The following is a 6,150-nucleotide window of genomic DNA, read 5'->3' as shown; positions in this document are numbered from 1 at the left end:
ATAAACCTGTGGCTTCGGGGCATTTTCTCCCTGCCAGCAGCTGAAGTTTGGAGTCCTTCCACAGCCCCCGTTCCTGCCAGCAGCCCCCAAACCCTCCTCGTTCTGCAAGATGCAGTGGGGCCCTCTAAGGAGATGGAGTCTGGACACGGAGCAGGGAACGTTTGGCATCCAGTTCAAAACACTTGGTTCTTCCGACAGGATCAAAACTCATTTTAATGGCAAAAGGGAGTAAAAAGAACTTCGAAGGGGGGCTAGTGTTTTTCTCTCTGCGTGCGGCTCTGGGTTTCCTTGTCCCCAGCTGTTTGGAATACCGTCCCCGTGTTCCCCTGAGGAAGCTGTTAGTGGGCTACGGCAGCTCTCCTGCAGCGGCGCTCGGAAGGAGGCAAGGTGCGTTCGGTACCTGCCTCGACGGAACAAACACGCGGAGGTAAATAGCGGCCGTAATTATTGGGCCGAGAGCCTCTTCAGCAGCTGCGGTCTCAGCCGTGTGCAGTGCGGCTGTAACGCGTAGCGAGAGGCTCCCAGAGGTGGCAACGCAGCTCCCGCCTGGCTCTCGAGCCGCGGGACCCCTGGAGCCGCCGGTGTCACGTCTGTCTGGGGCCTGGGTTCAAAATGGAAAGTAAGTTTGGTGTTTCTCTGAAGTTTTTAATGCGTACTGCTGCTGCTTTTTTTTTCCACAGCAGATCTACAGCTGGGACGATCAACACGTAAACGAATTCACTAGAGCTTTTTCTGTCTCTCCCTGCCCAGGATCGTTCCACAGACAATTTCCAATTGCTGCTTGGTGCCTGTCGGGTCGGTCGACGCGCGCCGCATCCGGGACGCGTGGAGCATCGCGGCAAGGCCCGCGGCGAGGTGGGCGGGTAAGGTCTCTGGTATCGCAGAGCTGGCGCTTAGCTACGGCTGCGGAGGAGGAGATGCCGGGGCGGCGTGAGGACGTGCGAGTAGTGAGCGCAGAGCGCGGTCTGGGAGGACAGAACAAGCCTTCGAAGGGCGCTTGACCTTCGGCTGGGAGGGGCCTGGTCAGCGGTGGGAGATAAACGTGAGAATTGGTGAAAAGCGTCAGTTGGAGAAACAAAGGGGCGTTTTAAGGGGTACCCTGCAGGATCCTCCCCAGAATGGGTCCCCGCACCCCTGCGCCCCGGGCCCTCCGCGTTGCTTCAGCATCTCTGGAGTTTTCTGGCCATTTGGAGATGGGTTTAATTGAAAGGTCAAAGCAGTAGAACCTAATGGTTGTCTGAGCTTTTTTTATTTTATTTTATTTGAAACCTGCACCTTTAGGCATCTGAATATTTTAAGTATCTGACCTGCGTTACCTAGGTGAGGGTACTCACGTCGCTCTGTCCAAGGGCAGGATGCCGGCTGCGGTGACCAGAACGTTGCCTTTTATCCCTCAAAACGCTGTCTCATCAGATGGATTTGCGGGTTGTACGCCGTGTGCTGCTCGGCTTCCCGACGCCGCTTTCTTTGAAGCGCGGATGGTTTTGCTCCATGACAGGACGCAGCGAGTCGGTGCTCGGCCTCGGCAGTGGCCTCTGCTGCGTTGCTGCAGCCGCTGAGCCGGGGAGGCACCGGCGTCCCCCGCTCAGGGCTTTGACTGCTCCGTCGTTACTCGTCTTATTTTTCAGGAGTCGAACCCCTTTTGTGCTTCGTCTTGCTCTGCCTCGATCGTGTCGGTGTGGCACCACCGAGAGCACCGCGCTCGATGTTTTTGAGTTAATTATAGCCTGGTCTGCGCATCTTACACCCGTAACCTTAAAGCACTTCTGTGATTTATTTAAATGCTAATAAATTATACATTTCAGGCACTTCAGTGACTCATGTCAAAATTATTTGGAGTCAACTCGACGTAACGTACCTCTGTGGGCTCTCTGGTGGCTAAAGATCTGTCAGACAACAATTTCATCTGCTCCTCCCTTTTTAAGGGGACTTTGGGTTACCCGTGGGTCAAAGACTGAGGGGGACTTCTTGAACAAGCACGCTTCCAACTGTTGACGTCCCTGTTACGAAAGAGAAAGTTAGGTCTAAATCAGGATAAAAGTGTACGTGACTGTAAGCGTATCTAGGCCTCCAAGAAAGTATTTTCAGGCTGTATTTGTATGCAGTGGAAGCTTTAATATCAGCATGTGGAGACTGATGTGACAGGGAGAAAAGTAAGGAGGTGTGTTAGTTTAACTATAGAATATATTAATGTCTGAGGTTTGCCTGCGGTGGAAGGAGCAGATTCTTACAGATTTACACCGCCCCGAAACTCTTTGATCATTTATTTGTGGAGAAGCCTAATAAAGGGCTGCAGAACTTGATGCCACGAGCTTTAGGGCACTGAGCTTCCCTAAACCAGGGGAGGAAAGACCTCCAGAGCGCAACAGCAGCAACATTAAATAGCAAAACCTGCAAAGCCGTGCACAATTGGATGCAAAGCTGGGTGAGCCCAAGCCCACCCGCTGCAGCAAGCAGCCTCGCACCATCCCGGGCAGTTTTGCAGAGCAGAGCAAAGACTCTCCCCTTCCTCTGCGGGAGATGCCCCTGCCGCAAACCCTCGCAGACGGCCGCACCGCTTTCCAGCTGCCCTCGAAGCGTGCAGAGCTCTGGGCAGGAGGGAGCCCGCTCTGCCCTGCAGAAAGAGCTGGTGCGACGCGTAAGAAGCATCAGCAGCGGAGCGTCGCTCTGACCAGCGCGAAACCACTGCTCAGCGTCCTCCGTAAGCAGAGGTGTAATCTTTAGACCCCCTTCGTGAGCAAGCCTAGCTCCCTCGCACGTTCCTGTGTAGCTTTTGGGACGCTGGGAGGAGCAGGGACCCGCGACCCCTCCCAGGCAGCCCCGTCGGGAGAGCGGCCCCGGCTGCGGGGGCACCAGGCGGGCGATGCCGTTGCTATCGCTGCGCTGAACCTGCTTTCAGACGGTGCGAGCTCCTGTCCCTGCCTGCTCTTAACATGGCTGCGTATTGCCCGGGGCTTGCTCCTCACGCCGCTGTGGCTCAGGGACTGACCGTCACCACTTCCCTCCATCGCCCGAGCTCTCGCCGGCTTGGGAGGAGCCAGCACCTCCCCTGCGGTGTCCGCACTCCCTGGTCCCCGTCTCTGGCAAAACCCGACTGTTAAGCATCCCAGGACATCTCGCATTTTTGTGCAGGCAACAGAAACCTTTCCGCAACAGGCGGCACGGTGGCACCACCGAGTCGGAGCCTGCGCCGAGTTACACAAATGCGGGGCTGGTGCTGGGTAGAAGCGCGTCCTGGGGGTCCCGGGATGTGGCCGAGCGCTGGGTTAGGAGCTGAGTGGGGAGTTCCTTCGGGGAATACTCCCCAGGGATTTATCTGGTGCTTTAATACAGAAACCTTTTGCTACTTTGGAAATATTTCTTGCCTACAGGGGTTTCCTACCGGGATGTTTGCGTCAAATGTAAAGCAGGTTAGGAACCTGAGATTTTCTTCTCCTGGTCACAGCAAGGCGTCTTGGTGTGTCTGATAGATGAAGAACTGCAAGAAGCAGAGAGATGTCACGCCGAAGACGCACTGAGCTGCCAAAGCTCCCCGTAACACGTGCATCCAGGGAGCGTCTGCCCGGGCGAAGGGCACTCGGAGGCGTGCAGAGAGCCGGCGCTGCGCAGCCCCACGTCCTCTTCCATAAACCATCGCCGAGAGCCACGGGAAAGTGCGGCCCGTCAGCGCCGGAACCGACAGCACGCACGCTCCGGCCGGTGACCGTGTGCTGTCCCTGAGCGCGGGCGCAGCCGTCGGCGTGACTTCTTCAGTTAAACCCCAAGAAACGTGACCGTGGAAGGGATGAGCGTAACGTCAGGTGACAGGCCTTGTCCCTGCCCCCCTTTGAACGTTACATTTTAATTTCAAATTTTAATGAGGATTTCAGGGAGCATTAACGTAACGGGGATGCGAAGGCAGCACAAAGCTGGGTAATTTTACAGAGCTACAGGGCACGGCAGCACCCAACAGCTGCCTGACGTCGGTGCTCCCTGCAGCTCCCAGCCTGGGGGCTCCGGTCACCTCCGGGGGTGCAGACCCTCACCGACCTCCTCGCCGGGAAACAGCCCCAAACCCTCGATGCAGGGTCCAGAATTGGAACAAATTCAAAATGAATCCCAAGGCAGATGCGATGGAGAATTGTTTGCTGGAGCACCTGGAGCAGGAAAATTCTGGGTTCGGTCATCAAACTGATGATCGGCTTGGTTGGGGATCCTGGGAGGGAAGGGCTTTATCTGCTGCAGCCACCGCCGTGACACAGAGCCAGGATTTAAGCAGCTGGACCTTCTTCTCGGACTGGTTTTAAAATGCAGCAGCTGCCATGGAGTTTTGAACCATGTTGGACAAGTAGAGGAGAGATTTTGTGCTACAGGCAAGTCTTAAACTCCCTTTGATTTGAAAAAAAAACCACAGATTTTTTTTGGTAAATTTTTATTTTTAATTTTTTTTCCAGTTTGAAAGTGAGGGTTGAAACCAGACGATCTTTAAGGTCCCTTCCAACCCATCCCACGGTTCCATGATTCTATGGAAGTGGAAAACTACCTGTATTTACTCTCACTGGTCTATAGATGATGACCAAAGTACAGTAAATATGAGACAAACGGCTGTGCTGGTGCAACGGGTGAGGATGCTGAACCGCTTTCTGCGGCACTGCTTGCCTGAGTTTTCCTGTTGTTGCATTTTGCTGGGCAGCGCGGGGTCGTGACTGTTTCTGCTCCGCACGCTCCGTGCTCCTTCGGGTGGGTGTGGAGACCAACGAACGCCCCTGGCCGAATTGGAGGATGTTTAGGAGCCTCTGCCGAAGCGCACGCGGAACAGCCCTCGCTCTGCTCTAGTTCAAGCGATAAACAATTTCACAGCAACTGAAAAAATAGCTTCGGGCCGCTGACTTTTGGCAAAGCAAGAGGATTCCAGGTCCTTTTTTGGCTACGTAATCTTTGCCCCTTTGAAGGAAACATATTTTTAATTTTGTTTAACATTTCAAGCTCTTGTTTGAAACCAACATGATCTCTAATTATGATTTGATTTATTTTTTATTTTTGTTTTCTATACAAAGCCTTCAATTTTTAAGTGCATTCTGTTAGGCAGATATTTTTGCAGGTTCGGTTCACTACGTTTCCCCAGACAAAGGCCCAGCGTGACAAGGCGGCCCCAAACCTGCCCAGGTTTCCGCCCCTCCCGCTGCGGGGTGTCCCCGTGCGGTGCCGTCCCCAGGGCCCAGCGCTGAGCCCCCTCACCCCAGCCGGGGCACAAGGGACCAGAAGTGCCAAACCCAGGTTTTGTGCAAATATTCGGTCTCTGTTTCGGGCCGGAGCAGCTGAATCCCGGTTCTTCCTTTTTCCTGCAGCTGGGCTTTTGTGTCCCTCGCCCCGGTCCCTGATCTCTCCCAGGAGGGGCCGACTCCGCAGGCCTGGCAGCCAGCTGGGGGGGGCTCCCCACAGCCCCCCCTGCCCTGCGTCCGCTCCAGCCCGCAGCTGAGGGTGTGCTGGAGAGCGTCCCAGTTCAGTCGTACGACAGCGGATGGCGTTAAAAAGCAGCAGCGATCCTGCAGAACCGCGCAGCCTAAGGGCAGGACTTCGGGGGCAGTCGGGTAAAACACGTCCGTGGTGTTCTCCCTCCACCCCCCAAGACTGCCCCGACAAAGGTACGGCTGTTTGACTTGTTGATTAGCAAAAACATTAGCAGACCTACTGTTTCAGGACATGAATAATTAATGTTTGTTCCTCATTAATTTCTTGTGGAACAGAGTCCTGTTGGACTACGTTTAGATGTATTTCTAGAATTAGGAGCAAATATAACGAGAAAGAGATGCCTGACAGATAAGTGCTCTGTTCCACACACCCCCACCCCCCCGAAAATACCGTCATGGTGCTCCTATCATCTCCATCAGGAACAGGTCGGGTTTATTTCTAACAAGCACCGATGCGTCCCTTGTTACAACTGTAATTTCAGGGAACGATACAAGAAACAAGTTCTGTAATTCATGCACGTTACAAACGAGTACGAGGAAGAGACCTCCCAGTTAGCATGAACTGGCTGGCATCTTGCATTCCTGGGGCCTCAAATCAAACCCCTCTTTACTGAAAAATTCAAAAATAAGATTGCATCGGCTTTCCAAACACTACTGCTGGAAGACAGGCTGTTTGCTCTGCCGCCATTAAACAAGCATT

Source organism: Grus americana, chromosome 14, assembly GCF_028858705.1.
Source record: "Grus americana isolate bGruAme1 chromosome 14, bGruAme1.mat, whole genome shotgun sequence".
Taxonomy (NCBI): domain Eukaryota; kingdom Metazoa; phylum Chordata; class Aves; order Gruiformes; family Gruidae; genus Grus; species Grus americana.
Note: the sequence above shows the minus strand (reverse complement) of the source record.